Source organism: Rhinoraja longicauda, chromosome 18, assembly GCF_053455715.1.
Source record: "Rhinoraja longicauda isolate Sanriku21f chromosome 18, sRhiLon1.1, whole genome shotgun sequence".
In the NCBI taxonomy this organism is placed as follows: domain Eukaryota; kingdom Metazoa; phylum Chordata; class Chondrichthyes; order Rajiformes; family Arhynchobatidae; genus Rhinoraja; species Rhinoraja longicauda.
In genome coordinates, this window is record NC_135970.1 from 41,011,703 (window position 1) to 41,032,243 (window position 20,541).

The window sequence follows — 20,541 nt, forward strand, 5'->3', positions numbered from 1 at the left end:
TGGAGGCCAAGTTATCGGGTATTTTTCAAGCATGTTGTTGATTAGTAAGGATGTCAAAAGATATGGGGAAGAGAATGGGGTTGAGAGGGAAAGATAGATCAGCCATAATTGAATGGCGGAGTAGACACGATGGGCCGAATGGCCTACTTCTGCTCCTATGACATGAACTTATGAAACGGGGGCTCAATCCTGATCCTGCATGGAGTTTGCACTTTTCCCTGTGACCACGTGGATTTCCATCGGGTGCTCTGGGGTTCCGCCGACATCCCAAAGATGGACGGGAGGTTATTTGCCTAGTGTGGAGGAATTGGAGGAACTAACAGGCAAGTGTGACTGTACAGTTACAGGGAAATAAGCGGGGGTATTGGGGATAATGAGGCTGGCCTGAACACCAGCAGAATAATCTCCATCTATAGTGTGAAGAATAGGAAAGGAATAAAAGAAGGAACAAAGCAATCTGGAATACAACTTTAAATCTCTTCAGCACAATATGAATGCAAAATGGTCGGATGATACCTTTGATCTGATTATTTTCACACCACATTGCCACTAAACCTTTTATTTCATGTTCTCAGTTGAACACTCACTGTTCATGTCGTCCTGCGGCTGTGCTTTCCAACGACTGTACTGATATGTTCTGGTGGTTGGTGATTGCATTTCGAGGGGTCAGCACCACATCTGTCTCAGCTCCAACCAAAGCCCTTTGGGTTTCATCGCAGCAAACCATATGCTGCCTGGCAGGTGAACCTACGTTTGTTGAGAGTTGCACTTTCATTTGCTGCATATGGTATTGGCAAGGTCTACACACAGCAAAATGACCTTTGCTGTGCTAGCAACCAAACCATCCTGTCTGCTCTCTATATCCTTATCTCTCTGTCTATCATACCCTCTAACTCTCCTTATAGAGCTCCTTCATCCCTCTATCTCTTTCTTTCTCTCGTGCCATTCATAATCACTATCTTTCTCTCTAAGACTATCTTTGTCACAACTCTATTTCCATTCTATTTCCCCCCTCTCTCTCTCTCTCTCTCTCTCTCTCTCTCTCTCTCTCTCTCTCTCTCTCTCTCTCTCTCTCTCTCTCTCTCTCTCTCTCTCTCTCTCTTTCTCTCTCTCTCTCTCTAGATATATATATATCTCTCTCTCTCTAGATATATATATATATATATATATATATATATATATTTATCACCCCATATTTCCCTTTCACTATATCCCTTATACAGTATCTAATTTCTTAATTTCACCCTCTTTATCACATTTTGACACTTGTTCATTCTTTCTCTCTCCCACATTAGCTTTCCCTGTATTTCTCTATGTCCATATTCCAAACTCTGTATTTATGTCCCAGTCTGATGTCCCAGCTCCCCCCTCTCTTTCTCTCTGTCTCTGTCTCTGTCTCTGTCTCTGTCTCTGTCTCTGTCTCTGTCTCTGTCTCTGTCTCTGTCTCTGTCTCTGTCTCGTCTCTGTCTCTGTCTCTGTCTCTGTCTCTGTCTCTGTCTCTGTCTCTGTCTCTGTCTCTGTCTCTGTCTCTGTCTCTGTCTCTGTCTCTGTCTCTGTCTCTGTCTCTGTCTCTGTCTCTGTGTGTGTCTCTGTCTCTGTCTCTGTCTCTGTCTCTGTCTCTGTGTGTGTCTCTCTCTCTCTCTCTCTCTCTCTCTCTCTCTCTCTCAATCTCCGTCTCTTGATCTCTCTCGCCCTCTCTCTCTCTCAATCTATCTCTCTCTCTCTCTCTCTCTCTCTCTCTCTCTCAATCTCCCTCCCTCTCTCTCTCTTTATCTCCATATGTATATACTTAGAACAAATTAACTCTTGTTGTACCGATAGATTGAGCAGACCCTATTATTTTAAATCTATTTAAACCATCCAATGCATTTTATATCGCTGCAAAAGCCATCTGTATTTCTTTTGATGGCCTCTTTGTATAAAAACACAGTGCTGGAGGAACTCAGTGGGTTAGTCTTCGTAATTAGTCTGAAGTAAGATCCCGACCCGATCCCGACCCATCGTCTTCTCTCCACAGATGCTGCCTGACCCGCTCCGCAAGCTCTTTCTATTTTGCTCAAAATTCCAGCAACCATTGTTCATTGGAGTATATTGGACGTTGAAATATATTGTTCATTTTACAATACTGCACATGATTATCATCTTTTATGTTAATATATTCATGTTCATACAGTAATCGTGTGACCTGCAAGGAGAGGGGGCTGAGAACATTTGTTAGAACTGAATCCGAACTGTGACCTTTGGTCTCCCAAGACCGTTTGGTTCCTGTCCTTGCAAATAAAATATTCTCGGGAGTTGTTTCATGTTCTGTGGTTCAATTTGTAACTTTGATTCCATGATTTTTTTCGTTACATACTTAAGCCGCTCATCTCCAGCCTCTATAAAGCTGCACCATATCAGCTGTCAATGAGTATTAGTCCCTCGAACTGTAAATGAGCTCTGCCAAGCAGCATCAATGGACATCCCAGGACCATGCAGCCATCTGCTGCCTCTGTAAGATGAAGGGCAGCATGAGGATAAAAGACCTTGCGTTTACATAGCGTCAGGAAGTGAAAATGCCTGAACACTGAAGCATATGAAGGCTTTTTTTGAAAAGTAAGAAATTACACGCAAACCCTGAAAACTAGCAATGAGGGAAATGACGAAAAGGTGAGTTTTGATCTTAGTGGTGTTGATTTAAAGATGAGTGTTCACCGGAACAAAGGGTGAACCCTCCTGCTCTGAGTCAACTCTTACGCACCCAAAAGGATAACGCAGAAAACTGCAGATGCTAGGGATCTTGAGTAAAACACAAGGTGCTGGAGGGACTCAGTGGGTCAAGCAGCATCTGTGCAGGGAATGGACAGGATTGGACAGAATCCACGCCAACCAGCGATCCCCGCATATTTACACTAACCGGCTAGGGACACTAGGTACAATTTACAATTATACCAAGCCAACTAGCCTACAAACCTGTGCATCTTTGGAGTGTGGGAGGAAACTGGAAATTCCAGAGAAAACCAAGGCAGGTCACGGGAAGAATGCATAAACTCCGTACAGACAAGCACCCATGGTCAGGATCGAACCTGGGTCTCTGGCGCTGTAAGGGAGCAACTCTCCCTGATCATCCAGAATCAGCACCCCGTTCCTGCTTTCTCCCTATATCCGCTGACTCCGTTAGCCCCAAGAGCTCTATGTAACTCTCTCTTGATTACATCCAGTGAATTGGCCTCCACTGCCTTCTGTGGCAGAGAATTCCACAGATTCACAACTCTGTGGGTGAAAAGATTTTTCCTCATCTCAGTCCTAAATGGCCTACCCCAAATTCTTAAACTTTGACCCCTGGTTCTGGACTCCCGCAACATCGGGATCATTTTTTCTGCATCTAACCTGTCCAATCCCTTAAGAATTTTAGCTTTTTCTGTACGACCCCCTCTCATCCTTTCTTTTTCTGTAAGATCTGTGGAATTCTCTGCCTCAGAAGGCAGTGGAGGCCAATTCTCTGAATGCATTCAAGAGAGAGTTATATAGAGCTCTTAAGGATAGCGGAGTCAGGTGGTATGGGGAGAAGGCAGGAACGGAGTACTGATTGAGAATGATCAGCCATGATCACCAGGGTCGTCTTAACGCATGGGCCTGATGGGCACTTGCCCAGGGCCCCACGAGCATAGGGGGCCCATGCTGATCTGTGTATGTTAAGTGACTTGCAATAAATAAATACTACTTTAAAAATGTAGGTTCAATAAGTGCTTTTTTCGCAACATTTTCCATCCCTAAGTGCTTCTCACAGCGATCTGTAAGTGTTTTTCACAACAATGTAGCACCCTAAGTCCATCGCTAAGTGCTTTTCGGTAAGTGCTTTTCGCCGGCGCGACAGGGGGGGGGGGCTGGTAGGGAAAGGGGGGTGGGGGAGAGTAACGGTAGGGGCCCCAGTACACTGCTTTGCCTGGGGGCCCATAATGCTGTAAAAACGGCCCTGATGATCACATTGAATGGCGGTGCTGGCTCGAAGGGCCGAATGGCCTCCTCCTGCACCTATTGTCTATTGTCTATTGTCTATCCTTTCTCATCCTTTGATTTGTAGGTTTGCAGATAACACAACGGCTGACGGTGCAGTGGACAGCAAGGAAAGTTGTCTAAGGCTACTTTCAGATGGAAAGTTGGACTGAGCACTGGCATACAGAGTTTAATCCTACAAGGTGTGAGGTGATGCATTTTGGAAAGTCAAATACAGTAGATGAGGTTGGAGGAGGTGCAAGTGAACCTCTGCCTCACCTGAAAAGACTGTCGGGCTCCTTGGATAGAGTCAAGGGGGGGGGTAAAGGGACAGGTGTTGCATTTTCTGCAGTTGCCTGGGGAAGGGGTGGTTTGGGTGGGAAGGGACGAGTTGACCAGGGAGTTGCGGAGGGAACGGTCTCTGCGGAAAGCAGAAAGGGGTGGAGATGGGAAGATGTGGCCAGTAGTGGTATCCCGTTGGAGGTGGCAAAAGTGTTGGAGGATTATATGCTGTAGGCGACGGCTAATTGGGGTGGAAGGTGAGGACAAGGGGGTCTCTGTCCTTGTTGCGAATGGGGGGTGAGGGGGAGCAAGAGTGGAGCTGCGGGATCTCGAGGAGACCCTAGTGAGAGCCTCATCTATAATGGAAGAGGGGAACCCCCGTTTCCTAAAGAATGAGGACATCGCCGGTGATCCAGTAGTGAGAGCCTCATCTATAATGGAATTTAGGATGATCAACCATGATCATCTTGAATGGCGGTGCTGGATCGAAGGGCCGAATGGCCTACTCCTGCATCTATTGTTTACATTTCTATGTTTCTATGTAAAGGTGGTGGAGGACATTAACCAATATCATTCCAGGGTCAGCATTAAATTCTAGGAAATTCCCTGAGATTGTCCTCGGGACAGAATGATTAGGCACAGTGACTGAGCAGGCCGCAGCAGATGTTCAACAGCCTTCTCCCAAAACCACTATTTACACACAGCATCCAGAGCCTTTGCCAAGTACAGTAGGAAATGACATTTTGACATTGAACATCTTTGGAAGAAAATTGTTGACTGATGGCTAGTGACCAGGGGTAAAATGTGATAGAACAGCTGAGACCAGAGGCATTTGCTCGGCTAAAGTCAAATAGATACAAGATCAAGCTTAAGCACTCCACAAATCACAATCCTGCACAGCTGGTCACACTGGACATTAACTTAACCGTTCAACATATTCTGCTTGATGTTAAACTGTTGATGTTGATGGTAAACTGTGGCTTTGTCTATGATTTGCCTACCTTGCAATGATGTGAAGCACAAAGCAAATGACCTTCGTTAGTGGAATGCTGTGCGGAACAGAGAAAGATTCACCCACCCACTTACCGAATAGTGAAAGTTTGGATAGAGTGGATGTGGAGAGCATGTTTCCACTAGTGGGAGAGTCCAGGACCAGAGGGCGTAGCCTCAGAATTAAAGGATGTTACTTTAGGAAGGAGATGAGGAGTAATTTCTTCAGTTCAAGGGTGACGAATCTGTGGAGTTAATTGCCACAGAAGGATGTGGGGGCCAAGTCAAAGGATATTTTTAAGGCATTGATAGATTCTTGATTAGTATGGGTGTCAGGGGTTATGGGGAAAAGGCAGGAGAATGGGGTTAAGAGGGAAAGATTGATCAGCCATGATTGAATGGTGGAGTAGAGTTGCTGGGCTGAATGGCCTAATTCTGCTCCTATCACTTATGACCTCATGACCTTATGACCACCTGTCCCATGTCAAAAAGGGATGTTTCTCCCCCAAGATAAAGTCTTCATTAAAATATCAAGCATCGATTGAATCTAAACATAGGCATAAAGTGCTGGAGTAACTCAGTGGGTCAGGCAGCATCTCTGGAGAAAAGGGATGGGTGACGTTTCGGGTCAAGATCCTTCTTCAGACTGAAAAGGGTCCCGTCCCCAAACGTCACCATTCCTTCTCTCCAGAGATGTTGCCTGACCCGCTGAGTTACTCCAGAACTTTGTGTCTATCTTCGGTATATACCAGCACCTGCAGTTCCCTTCTACACATCGATTGAAACTAGTTTTAACGGGTCTTCTGTCAGTATTTTGATGAGGACCATGTGTGTTCTCTGTAATCACCTGCACCCTTCAACCAACGTGACTTCTAATGGAGAACATTGGGTGGTTCAGGATGATTATTAGATTGCTGTCTGTGGCAGCTTATTCTGTGCCAATTGTCATCCCTGCTTTACTACAGTGACTGCATTTCAAATACTCCCTTGTCTGTGTAGAAAGGAACTGCAGATGCTGGTACGTACCGAAGATAGACACAATGTGCTGGAGTAACTCAGCAGGTCAGGCAGCATCTCTGGAGAAAAAGGATGGGTGACATTTCAGGTTGGGTTTAAATAAGGGCCCCGACCCAAAACACACCCATTCTTTTTCGCCAGAGCTGCTGCCTGAGTTACTCCAGCACTTTGTGTCGATCTCCCTTGCCTGTGACAGCCTATAGCTGTGGATGATGCTGTAAAATGCAACATTTCCCTTCATTGCTGCTGATATAAAGGGTAAAGGTAAAATCATACTACCTGATCTTCAAACAACCTTCCCGTCTGCTTCAGCAAAGGTAATTATCCATTATTGTTTTCTATATTGATATGAATTCCTTCTGATTTAATAACCTGCCCGATATACTCGAAAGGAATGGAAGTGTTCAATATCAAGCATATTTTGTTTTAGATCATTTATCTGCAGCAGATGTGATCCACACTTCCAAAAGTCGACCATGTTTTGGCATGTTGTGATGTACACGACTTCCTCCCCATCTGCTGAGATTAAGAATTGATTTACATTGAGTCAGCTGAGGTGAAAAAGTGCAAAGTGTGGGGGAAAAAACTATTGAGTTTCAGTATTACCTGCCATCAGGGCAGACATCAGCTCTTCTGGTCAAACAGGTGTGCAATGCAGCGCAGTGGACCCAGGGCATCGCGTGATTGAGGAGCGCCCTTTAACACTGCTGTAATTAGGCTCCCAAACTTGTCCGCCCACTGCAGCACTGACCTTAAATAAATCCGCTTGGCACAGGAATCTTTGCAAATTCTAGAACCATCCCAGTGGAATGCGTTTTGGCAGCCGTGCATTCCGTAATAAATCTAATGAATCTTTCAGCAGTTAAGGATTATGCACAAGATATATTTTTTAGACCAGAATCATTCAAATAAGCCTGAAAATGTTGTCGTTTTGTAGCACCGACAGGTGACAGAGTAAGAAAGATGTATCTGCCCTCGTCTTTTAATGACATCCAATGATTCATGCACGTTGGCAGCAGATCTTTGATATTTTATCATCCATTATTTCCAACCCATTACCAGTCTTTGGCACATGGTTAGGAAACAACAATGTTTATTTCCCCCTTGGTTGTGTGGTTCATGTTTAATTTCTTTTGGTTCTTTCCCTCATTCTCTCTCTTTTACAACATTTTGTCTTGACACAATGACCCACTGTGTAAACTACACACACAAACGCAAAACAAATTTCAAATAAATAACCTATAAAGATCTGAGCAACCCCAATAGCTCTTGTTCACTCTTTTGGACCCCTGGTTTTCATTCAGCTTTCATCACTGCTGTCTGCAAATCGATTTCCTCTATTCATTTGTATTGATCACTGTAGAAATTCATTGCGTAACCAGGAATGTGTTCAGCTTATCCATAATGGAAACCTCATGGGCCACGATTTCTCCTTGGCTGGAGATTTTTATAAAGTTAGCAAGGAAATATGAACAAGGACGTTCCCCATTCTAATGGGGAAACCAGAGAGAGACATGACTGAGAAACCCGCAATGAGCAATCATCTTGTGTCTGTTTGGACTGATGGAGATGGTCAGACTTTATTAGCACAACCTTAATTGGCACAGTGGCACAGTGGCGCAGCGATAGAGTTGCTGCCTTACTGAGTCAGAGACCTGGGTTTGATCCTGACTATGGGTGTGTCTGTATGGAGTTTGTACGTACTCCCTGTGGCTGCATGGTTTTCCCAGGTGCTCTGGTTTCCTCCCACACTCCAAAGACGTACAGGTTTGTAGGTTAATAGGCTTTTGTAAAATTGTATATTGTCCCCAGTGTGTAAGGATAGTGCTAGTGCACTTTGTGTTCTTGTTCTATGTCTGTATAAGGCTTGAGACTCCTCAAAGCACAACAGAAGTCTTTATTACAGTAACTCAATGCTGGCAGCAAGACAACTAAAATGGCTGCAACCCCACGATCTGACGGCACACTCCACACTGTGTACAGCCAAGTTAACTATGTACAAAACACCTCCCTTTGTCCTGTGCAGCGCCACCTGCTGCACGGGAGGAGCAACGGGTCCTCCCTTCAAACATCACATGCACGGGGTGATCGTTGGTCAGCGTGGACTCAGTGGGCCGAAGGGCCTGTTTCCGTGCTGTCCCCCCCCCCCGTGTTTCCTTCCACCCGCATCCTTCCCTCAGCTTCACATTTCACTGCTCTTCTCTCCTTATCTGACACACAACTTTGTCTCCTCTGGAGAGCATAGTTTTAAGGTAAGAGGGGATGGTTTAAAGGAGATCTGCAGGGCGTTTTTTTTCCCAGGTATAATATTGTCCAGAACATGCTGCAAGGCAGATATGATAATGGCATCTAAGGGACCTTCAGGTAGGGAGAAGCTGTAAATGTGTAGGGATGTGGAGACAGAAGCTTTTACGGACACTCACTGACTAAGGCGACCTACGTAAACTGGCACTTACATAAACAATTCTGTATTTAGTCCTGAGTGCAATCAAGGCAGTTTGTAATTTTCACAACACCGTACAGTCATGCAGTTTACATCGGGAGCAGGCAGGCAATGGTGGCGGTGCTGAGACAGTTAACACTCTCAGTGAATTATTTTGGGGCAGGGGATGGGGATGGGGATTCCGACTTGTGTAAAATCTGACTTACGTGAGGGTTCATGGAACATAACCATTTGGTAAATCGGGGATTGCCTGTAATATACGTAATTTGGCATCATGTTCAGTACAGACCTGGTGGGCCGAAGGGCCTCTTCCTGTGGTGTACTCTTCTATGTTCTGCGTGTAGTTAGCACATGCAGTACATAGCTACTACCATTACTGGCAATGTGCACTGCTGATTAGTGTCTGAGATTGCAGGGATTAGGCTAAGTAAGATGCCAAAATACACCTGCAAACAGGAACCCACGTTCACCTCTCCTTTTGTGAGCAATCGCTGGGATTTTACATAGCAGACTGTCGCAACTCCATGTTGTCTGAGCACGCTGAGAAGAAATGAGAGAAGGAACCAAAGGAAGTAAAGCGTGAATGCTGGATCTGCACGGGTGATCTCCAGAGGGCTACTGTTCAGAGAGAGCCAGTACACCCTTAAATACCATGAGAAAAGCGAACCGCCGGGACAGAAAGGTTGAAGTGTTATCACTGACCTACGGGGTACGCTCCCCAGGGATAATTCGTCACTTCTTGTACGTTTGATATATTATCTTGCACGGGTTCGATAATGAGAACAACAGTGAGGAAATCACATTCACTGTCTAACCAGTGAAGACACTTAGCAGGCACAGAGGAAATAACAGCATCATGAATTATAGTTACATTGGTTTCAGGTTGTGTTGCTTAGCGTGATGCATTCAAACTGACAATAACAATGACTAGTTTGAAAAGCATGCTGATGAATTGACTGCACCCATCAGAGCCAGACAGCAGCCTTTTGTGCGTACAGAAATCCCAGCGGGAAATCCACCCTTCACCACACCAGAAATATCAAACGGCAAATATTTTTTTGGATTTGAAATACTTGTTGCCCCACCTTTATTCCAATTGTACTCCAGCACAATCGGGAGTAACTCGGTGGGTCAGGCAGCGTCTCTGGAGACCATGGATAATCCATTGTAATCAAGTGTTGTCTTTCCGCTGAACTGGTTAGCACACAACGAAAGCTTTTCACTGTACCTCGGTACACCTGACAATACACGAAACTGAAGTGGATAAGTGACATCAACTCTCCGTGCTCCCCAGAGATGCTGCCTGACCTGCTGAGTTACTCCAGCACGTTGTGCCTTTATAAAATTGTCACATCTGGGTACATGGGACAACACAAAATCAATACTTCCTGATGCAAAAGCACATTGTCAAAGAGTCATAGAGCCACAGACCCTTTTGCCCAACTTGCCAATTCCAACCAGGGTGGCAAAATACAAATCCATTCTACCCTCAATTCAATTCTTTTGGAATTCTTTCATCTATGAAAATAAGGCAGAATTAATCAATGAACGGCATTAACAGAGGTGGGTTGTTCTCTTGGAATCCATCCAGCTGGAACTTAGCAATCGAGACAAAACGGTAGATCTGCGCTTGCTTCTCAGCAAGCAAAAGGCCAGCTGAATTAATCACACGTAACCAGGGATACTTTAAAAAGTTCAATATGAATATCTTAATTTGCCAAACTCATTCCTTTCGCAAATGAAGGGTGTCCAAAGATGAGGGTGGTGGGTGAGAAATGCAGCCAGAAGGCAAGGAGCAGCCCCTTTAGATATTGGAACAGGGGCTACAACCTCACACACTCCATGTACACGTGGTACACAGACTCACACACTCCATGTACATGTGGTACACAGACTCACACACTCCATGTACATGTGGAACACAGACTCACACACTCCATGTACACGTGGTACACACACTCACACACTCCATGTACACGTGGTACACACACTCTTGCAGCCCGCAACAGTGACAGGCGGCTGGTGAGTCTGTGAACTGCACGAGGAACAGGTTGCAGGGGACTCCTCAGTGCAGTCCCCTCCACCCCAGGTCCCCGATGGAGAGGGGCAGAATCCCTGCGTAGAGCGACCCCCACCATCGCGGCTGCCCCCTCGCGACCGGAAGGCAACACCGACCGCCACTTAGTGTCCGGACGGTAGACCAGGACGAGGAAGTGCAGGGTGTGGAGGAGGAGCCCATACAGGACACGCCTCCCTGCGTCTCGGAGGGAGATGAAGGGCGTCGAGGAAAGGCGGCTCATGTTGTGTGGGACCGGCTCCCGGGAAGGATCACGGTGCCTGGGTCCGACGAGTACTTCCGGCTGAGCGGGGGTTTGGTCAGCCGCAAGTGCTCCACACGCTCGAGCCCCCCCCCCCCCCCCCCCCCCGCCCCCCGACCCCCGGTGGGGAGGGACCAAATCCCACTTTGGTTTCACTCTTGCCTTTTTGTTGTAACCTCCTCCAGCTCAATAATTCTCATTTCTCTATTCCACCAGTTCTGCCATCTCATGTGTCACGGAGCAAACTAATACAGGGGTCTACGTTACGAGACAGACACTCCGAGACCTGGATTGCTGATCCACAAATTATTCCCGCCAGTGGCAGCTGAAGAATTAAGATTTCAGTAATTAAATTGAAATCTGCTCCAAGAAGTTGGTCTCAGCAATGGCGAGAATGAAGCTATCAGATTGTCATGGAAATATATCTGGCTGCTTATGTCCTGCAGAGAGGGAAATCTGCCGTCTACACCCAGGCTGGCCTGTATAGACACTCAAACCACAATATGTAGTTGCCGTGCAGTTGTTCTTTGAAATGGCTTCAGCAAACGACAGTTGGAGATGGGTAAGACTTTGCTTGCTGGTTGAGAGATAGCCCTTCCCTGTTGGACCCTTCACTCATCACCATAGCCCCCCAGCACACTGCCCTCCTGGTGCCTGCAGTGGGGATCAGATCATTGTTCATTGGTAGACGCAAAATGCTGGAGTAACTCAGCAGGTCAGGCAGCATCTCTGGAGAGAAGGAATGGGTGAGGTTTCGGGTCGAGACCCTTCTTCAGTCTGAAGAAGGGTCTCGACCCGAAACGTCACCCATTCCTTCTCTCCAGAGATGCTGCCTGACCCGCCGAGTTAATCCAACATTTTGTGCCTACCTTCGATTTAAACCAGCATCTGCAATTTTTTTTCCTAAACCATTGTTCATGGTCTTCAGGTTTGTTTCCAACAGTTGATTTTTCTTTCATTGTTCGTGTTTGCAGATGGAATTTAATTTGGGCCAATGTGAAATGGTGCATTTTGATCATTCAAACCAAGGTCGGCATATGCCCCTGGTCCTGGATTCCTCTGTTCACCACCCTGTCTCCCTGTTTCACCACTTTACGGTACCTTCATGTGCAGAGAGGTATGGTGATGGACAGGAACAATGAAAATCTTGCATGCAGCAGCACAACAGACTCACACAAAAAAATATGAATTACACATTCATTCTGGAAGAAAATGGGAAAGAAAAAGATAGCAATAAAGGAAATAGACAATAGACAATAGGTGCAGGAGGAGGCCATTCGGCCCTTCGAGCCAGCACCACCATTTAATGTGATCATGGCTGATCATTCTCAATCAGTACCCCGTTCCTGCCTTCTCCCCATATTCCTGGAAAACATAATTTTGAAACAAACAACAAACCCTTGGTACCACAAGAGGTGGTCCATTATGTTCCGTTGTCGAGGTAAGGTTAGTGTTGTGTAGGTCGGTTCAGGAACCTGACCATTGCAGGAAAGTAGTTATTCCAGAACGTGGTGGTGTGGGACTTCAAGCTTCTGTACCTCGTGCACGATGGTAGCGGTGAGACGAGGCCATAGCAGTTCAGTAAAATTCATTCTTGACTTGGTAACTCAAACGCATTGTGAGGATTTGTAGAACATAGAGCTGTACAGCTTAGGTTATTCGGCCCACAATGTCCATGCCGAACATGAGCCCAAGTTAAACTAATCTTCTCTGCCAGCATATGATCCATAGCTCTCCATTCCCTGCGTATCCATGTGCCAATCTAAAACTCTCTTAAGTGCCACGATCGTATTTGCTTCCATCACCAGCCCCGGCAGCATTTTCCAGGCACTCCAGCTCTGTATAAAAAAACCTGCCCCCGCACATCTCCTTTAAACTCCCGATTTAAAGCTATGCCTTCTAGTCTTTGACATTTCCAATCTGGGAAGAAGATTCTGAGCGTCTGATTTTGTGTTGCCGGTAACAAGGAGTTTGCTTTTCACTTGCATTCTCAGTCCTTATTCCAAAGATCATCTGACCAGATAGACTTTTCAATGGGCACCGTGTGTCATTGGGAATTGGCTGCTGTGCGAAGCAGTTTTTATCGGACCATGGGAATTGCCGGATGAAGACAAGAAAAGCCTGGAATGACAGCTGTATCGTGCTTTTCACAACCGCAAGATGTCCCTTGGCAGACAGCAGAGAACAGCTAACATGTCACCACGGTCCTATTGTAAAAATGCAGATTCCTCTAGTTTCCTTTCAGCCATCTATCACAAGAAAACAATGATAAAGGAGTTATTTGTTAATCAAAGCAAATGAGCTCTCTCAATTAGTGTATAACAGAGTTAAGGAGGAGGCCAGGCAAACCCCAGAAGAGGAAACTGTTTGCAACCATAGGTCGAATATTACCTACTCCTCCTAAGGATGGTACTCACACTTGGCATCAGTCCGCAAATTAGTCACAAATTAGATCATAAAACGTTCCTTTCTTAAAGTGCATTGATGTCAGAAGCTTTTAACAGCGTTGGCATCAAGTAGATCTACTTCTGTGAGGGAGTCTGCTTGAAGATGTTTCTGCAATTCTCAGGGAAATTTATGAATTTGGAACATAGAACAGTATAGCAGAGTAATAGGCCCTTCGGCCCACAAAGTCTGTGCTGAACCTGATGCCAAGATAAACTCATCTCATCTGCCTGCACGTGATCCATATCCCTCCATTCTCTGCATATCCATGTGCCCAAATAATTGGCATTTGCACTACAAACCTGTTAAAAATGAAAGGCCATATCTAAGGAATTCTCTATATTGAATATTACACAGGATGTTGGGCATTATTAGTGTTTGTTCTCCTTTCATGGATCTGACTTGCACACCCCTCTTCTAAACCTTCCTCAGGCTTAGCAAAACATTTGTTTCCGTCGCAAGCTTTAAGATAATTTACACATATTTGGTCTTCATCATTCCGAAAAACTTTTATCCTTCCTTTGTAACGAACTGAGCTGAATGATCAGCCATGATCATATTGAATGGCGGTGCAGGCTCGAAGGGCCGAATGGCCTACTCCTGCACCTATTTTCTATGTTTCTATGTTTCTAACATCCTCAAAAAACATAATCAGCTAAACACTGTCTCGTAGTTAAAAATAGTTTAACTATCAAGCAGTAGCTTTTTATTTTTGCTCTCTGATCATTTGCTATTTTGACAGGACCAGACAACCAAGATTAGGTTTTCTTTTTTTTAAAAGACGCAACTCTGAAAAGAAGAAGTATGATTGAAAGACAGAAGCAGGACACATAGTGGGTAAGTATAGGTTAATGGCATCCTGGAGGCATTTTATTCCAACTCATGTACATTCTTGAAAAGGTTAACATGAGCCTATTCTGTTTCTCCTGCCATACACATGGATAAACTCTGCATGGATAACCTCAATTTCATCCAGAAAATGATATCGCTGTTTTGAGACAAAGGCTTGCACACAGGCAAAGAGGACACACAAAAAATAAAGAGAGCAAGCTCCGAGCCACTGGCCAATTATGGTGAAGAATCAGCTTCGCAAAAGGTGTGAGTGCCTCGTAACGTTCTTCTGAGGAATTGCTGGGCAAAGGAAGGAGATCATGGCCCATTTAGTTTCACTGTTCGTCCAAGTGGACTCAGAGGGCTGGAATTCACTCCCTAAAGGGCAGCACATTGGAGCAGCTGGTGGAGCTGATGCCTCACAGCGCTAGAGACCCAGGTTTGATCCTGACCACGGTTGCTGTCTGTGTGGAGTTTGCAATTTCTCTCTGTGACCGCGTGGGTTTCCTATGGGTGCTCTGGTTTCCTCCCACATCCCAAAGATATGCGGGTTTGTAGGTTAAACAAAACTTTCCCCTGGTGTGTAAAGAGTGGATGAGAAAGTGGGATAACATAGAATTAGTGTCAGGGCCGTCTTTACAGCATTATGGGCCCCGGGCAAAGCAGTGTACTGGGGCCCCTACGACAACTACTCACAGGAATAAAAATGTAAATGGTCGATAAAATGGGGCCCCTATGCTCGTGGGGCCCCAGGCAAGTGCACATCAGGCCCATGCGTTAAGACGGCCCTGACTAGTGTGACTGCATGACTGATGGTCGGCGTGGACTTAGTGAGGCAAAGGGTCTGATTTCATGCTGTATCTCTAAACTAAACTAAACTAAACTAAACTAAACTAAACTAAACTAAACTAAACTAAACTAAACCTCTCCAGCTCATGCCTCTTTAAGATGCTCCTTTAAAATTATCAACTTGACCAAGCTTTTAATTATCTGTTTATATGGCTTTGAGAAAAATTGAAAACTTGAAAAATGCCTTGAAATGTTTCCACATACTTACGATACTCTGGCAGTATTGATTGTTGCCGATTGTTTACTGCTACCCAAGGAAGAGGGAAGATTACATCGCGTAGGGATTAGAAGTCAGGATGGGTAAAATTCAAATTGGAAATATAGGAATTGAAATGGTGAAGCACGTTGATGAGAATGAATGGCCTTCACTTGTTCCTGCAGTGATTCAAAATGTGGTTCAATGGTTTCTTTATGGTCGTGTGTACCAGTTACAATGAAATACATTTTCTGCATACAGCTCAGCAAAATTATCCCCATACATAAGCACAATCACCCATGTCAGTACAGAATGCACAGAACAGCCCACTGAGTCCATCTGCAAGAGATGCCATTTTGGGAGCATTTTGCAGTCCCGGCTGCAGCTGACCACGATGGCCTCTTGCAGCCTTCACCTCCATTTCGGTTGTCCTGCAAACTAGGGTTGCCAACTGTCCCGTATTGGCCGGGACAGCCCATATTTTGGGCTAAATTGTTTTGTCCTGTAAGGGACCACCCTTGTCCCGTATTAGGCCCGGGGGGCACGATAGGCCCGGACACTGTAGGCCCAGATGCTGTAGGCCCCGACGCCGTAGGGACGGACGCTGTAGGCCCGGACGCTGTAGGCCCGGACGCTGTAGGCCCGGACGCTGTAGGCCCGGACGCTGTAGGCCCGGACGCTGTAGGCCCGGACGCTGTAGGCCCAGATGCTGTAGGCCCCGGACGCTGTAGGCCCAGACACTGTAGGCCCGGATGCTGTAGGCCCCGACACTGTAGGCCCAGACGCTTTAGGCCCCGACAGTTTAGGTCCCGACACTCTAGGTTTCCGACATTTTAGCTCCGGACAGTGTAGGCACTTAGACCCGGGCGCCGCCTGACGGAGGTTGCAAAGCAACCCGTCTCCCGGCCCGGGCGGCCGCTATTGGTGGAGTGGGAGCACGTGGCCGCTGGCTGGGTGAGGTCACATGGGGCGTGAGGCGTTGACGTCACCTTGTCCCGTATTTGGGAGTAAGGAAGTTGGCAACCCTACGGCAAACTGATGTTCTTCTCCACACCTGATGATAAAGGTATCATGATGATAATCAAAGCAATTCACCACCATCAATTAGTCTACAAGCAATTACTCTGCAATCTCAGTTACACCCATCATTACCATGTATACTGTGTACTCTATGAGCTTTATGTGAACAAGGAATTTCATTGCAGTCTGATCTATATGACAATAAAGTAATCTGAATCTGAATCTGAACCTTGGCAAGGAATTGGAATGAGAGACCATTGCATTTGAGGGCGATTACTTCACCACAGTGGTCCTTGTTGTTGAAGAAAGATACTGGAGGAGCTGGCATAGATAGGGTAGACAGTCAGAATCTTTTTCCTAGGGTGGACATTTTAAATATTACGTATCATAGGTTTAAGGTGAAAGAAGCAAAATTTAAAAGAGATGTGTGGGGCAGGATTTTCACGTAGAGGGTGGTGAGTGCCAGGAACACACTGCCAGGAGTGGTGGTTGAAGCAGGCACTTTGTGGCATTTAAAATGCTTTTGGATAGGCAGATGGATATGCAGGGAATGGAGGAATTTGGGTTATGTGCAGGCATGGACATTGTGGGCCGAAGGGCCTGTTCTTGTGCTGTACTGTTCTCTTTTCCATGTTCCAACTGAAGATGATATAAATGGACAAAAACTTGAAACTATTGCAAATTAACTTTTGCCACCGTCACAAGGCGTTGAATCTTCCCGAACATGTTTACAAAAGAGGAATGTAAATTTTATCTCCAATAGGTTTTGGGAGAGAAATGGGACAGGGCAAGGGCAAAACACAGGCAAAGCTCACGTGACAACTGCCAGCCAGTTGACCGCATGAAAAGCAGCCACTCGCTAAAAATGGTAACCTAAAATCTGAGGGACAAAATCTTATCACTAAAAGGATGAGTTGCCCAAGAGATCATTCTCTAGCCTTGAAATCTGGGATTTTTTGAAGGAAATTTAGTTTAGAGATAGAGCATTGAAACAGGCCCTCACAGCTCCACCGAGTCATTGCCGACCAGTGATCACATGTACACTAGTTCTATCCTACACACTAGGGACAATTTATAGAAGCCAATTAACCTACAAACTTGCATGTCTTTGGAATGTGGGAGGAAACCGGTTCAACGCCGATAGTCAGGATCGAACCTGGGTCCCTAGTATTGTAAGGCAGCAACTCTACCTCTGTGCCACTGTAATTTTCCTTGTAGCACCCGATGAAACAATGGTGACTGCACCTTAATGCCTGTTTGTAATCATGTATTGTTTATCTGCTGACGAGTTAGCATGCAACAAATGCTTTTCGCTGTACCTCGGTACACGTGACAATAAACTAAACTGAAACTGATACAGGAAACTTCCAGTCTCCTGCAGGCCATTCAATCAGCAAACCAAGTTGAGGCAATAAAATGGAAGAGGAGTTCCAGGATTATCATCCCGTGATCACAAGAGACCAGGTCTTACCTCGTATTTGAGAGATGAGTTTTGACCAGAAGACATATAGACTTAAGAACTTATGAATAAGAGGCTGCAATAAACATCATAACCTCCCAAATGTGCTCTAGCATTTAGTTCGATAAGCCTGGTCTGATTGTAACTTCACCTCTGCGACTCCATGTGCCACAGTGATGTCTCATCTCCTGCTTTATCAAGTATCTACCTAATTCTGCCTTTAACTTAAAAAAATAAACGGCTTCCACAACCCTTTAAGGAAGAAAGTTACAAAGATCACCAGAGAGAAATGCTGATACAAGGAACTGCAGATGCAGGAACCCTGTGTGGAATACAGAGTGCTGGAGTAACTCAGCACCATCTCTGCAGGACATGGATAGATGATGTTTTGGGTCGGGACCTTTTTTCAGACCGATTTTGTTGGGAGGGGGAGCTAAGGCTGGAAAAGAGGTGGGAGTGACACAAGTGATGGGTGGATACTAGTGAGGGGGTTTTGATTAACAGATGGGTGGACAAAGACGAAAGATGAAAGGGGACAAAAGGTGACAAAAATAAGAGGAGAGAAGAATAATGCTGTCTTAAATGGAAAATCCTTTTTAACAGTGATTCTTTATCACGAATCTCCCACAAGGGGAAACATCTTTATATTCCATATTAAAACCTCTCAGGGTCTAATATCCTTCAATGGACACCAATGGGACTGGGATTTTAATTTAATTTAGAGATACAGCAAGAAAATAGGCCTTTTGGCCGACCAAGTCCACTCCGACCAACCACAGTGATCCAACTACACTAACTGCTTGCCTGCAGTCCGTCTGTCTTTTGTGTTTTTGTTGTTTTTGTCTGAATTGTAGTTTTAATATGAAGTAGTGTTGTATGTTATGTTTTGGGGGGGGGGGGGGTGGGAGGGAACGGGAACTGTAAAATTCTCTCTCCAAAACGGAGACGCGACCTTTGTTTCTGTGCCGTGTCTCCGTTCCTGCTGCGGCCTACCACCGGCCATTCACCTGGGACCACCTGGGGCTCTGGTTCGCAGAGCCCACGGCCCGGACTCACCACCTGCGGCGCTGGCTGCCTGCGGATGCTGCGGGAACGGCTGCGACTCGTCTCCGGAGGCTCCGGCGCGGGCCGCGTGGACGTTGGAAGCCCGCAGGCCCCTGGATGGGGGCCGACATCGGGAGCACCGGCAGCGGCAGAGGCAGCGTGTTCGCCCGCCCCGAATCGCGGGGCTTGGGTCGGCCCGCCACGGACCTTTCACCGCCCAGCGGGGGCTTCAATATCGGGAGCCCCGACTGCCCCGACGTGGCAACTCCAACAGCCTGACCGCGGGACAAGACGGCAGGGAAGAGAAAAAGACATTCTGGCCTTCCATCACAGTGAGAAGGGACTGGAGGAGACTCACTGTGATGGATGTTTCTTTTTGTTTGGTGTTAGTTTGTGATTGTATGTGTTATTGCATTTTTATTGATTAATCTTATTGGTCTTATTGTTCAACTGCGGGTAATGTTTCATTTTACTACACATTTATGTGTATGTAACAAATAAACGACTATTGACTATTGATTGACTATCCTACACACACGAGGGACAATTTACAGTTTCACCAAGCCACTTAACCTACAAACCTGTTTGTCTTTGGAGTGTTGGAGGAGACCGGACCATCCGGAAGAAACACACACAGGTCACGGGGAGAACGTACAAACTCCGTACAGACAGCACCGGCAGTTAGGATTGAACCTGGGTCTCTGGCGCTGTAAGGCAGCAACTCTACCGCTGCGCCACAGTGCCGCCCACAAGATATATGGACATTCGAACTAAAGGCAGGAGTAGGCCAGCACATGATTCAATGAGATTATAGCTGAACTGATTACAAACTCCACTCCGCATTCCTGTCCACCCAGGAACTAGTGACTGCTGTGCATTCCCCCCTATTCTTCAAAATTGTGCCGTGGGATCTTTTCTACCCAACAAAGTGGTCGTCTGCTCCTACCCGATAGTGTAGCACATCCCAAGGTGCTGGGGCTCTGGAACTCCCAATCTACTGACTGAAAGGAGAAAGCGCAAACTGTGCAAACCGGGGTTGAAAGGTCCTCACATCTTTACTTCATTTGCGAAAGGAACGAGTTTGGCAAATTAAGATATTCATATTAAACTTTTTAAAGTATCCCTGGTTACGTATGATTAATTCAGCTGGCCTTTTGCTTGCTGGGAAGCAAGCGCAGATCTACCGTTTTGTCTCGATTGCTAAGTTCCAGCTGGATGGATTCCAAGAGAATAACCCACCTCTGTTAATGCCGTTCGTTGATTAATTCTGCCTTATTTTCATAGATGAAAGAATTCCAAAAGAATTGAATTGAGGGTAGAATGGATTTGTATTTTGCCACCCTTGGTGTATGAAAGCACAATCACCATTAATAAGAATACTTCTCCACTGGTACTTAAATCAATACACCCTGAAAATTGTTTTAGGTTTCTCTAATGTATTTCACGAGAACAAGATCATTAGTGGAAAAAAAATAATGATTAACCTTTAAAATCAGAATGGCATTTCTTTTTTTTTTACTGTAAATGTAGAATTAATAAGCATTTTTTAATCATTAGTTTAATTTTCAGGATGGTACTTTTGTTCTTTTGGGTGTTGAACTGTTACAGTTGGTAGTAACCCTTCAAATCATTTGCTTCATTCAAGCATTCTTTGCTGAATAATTCATCAGGC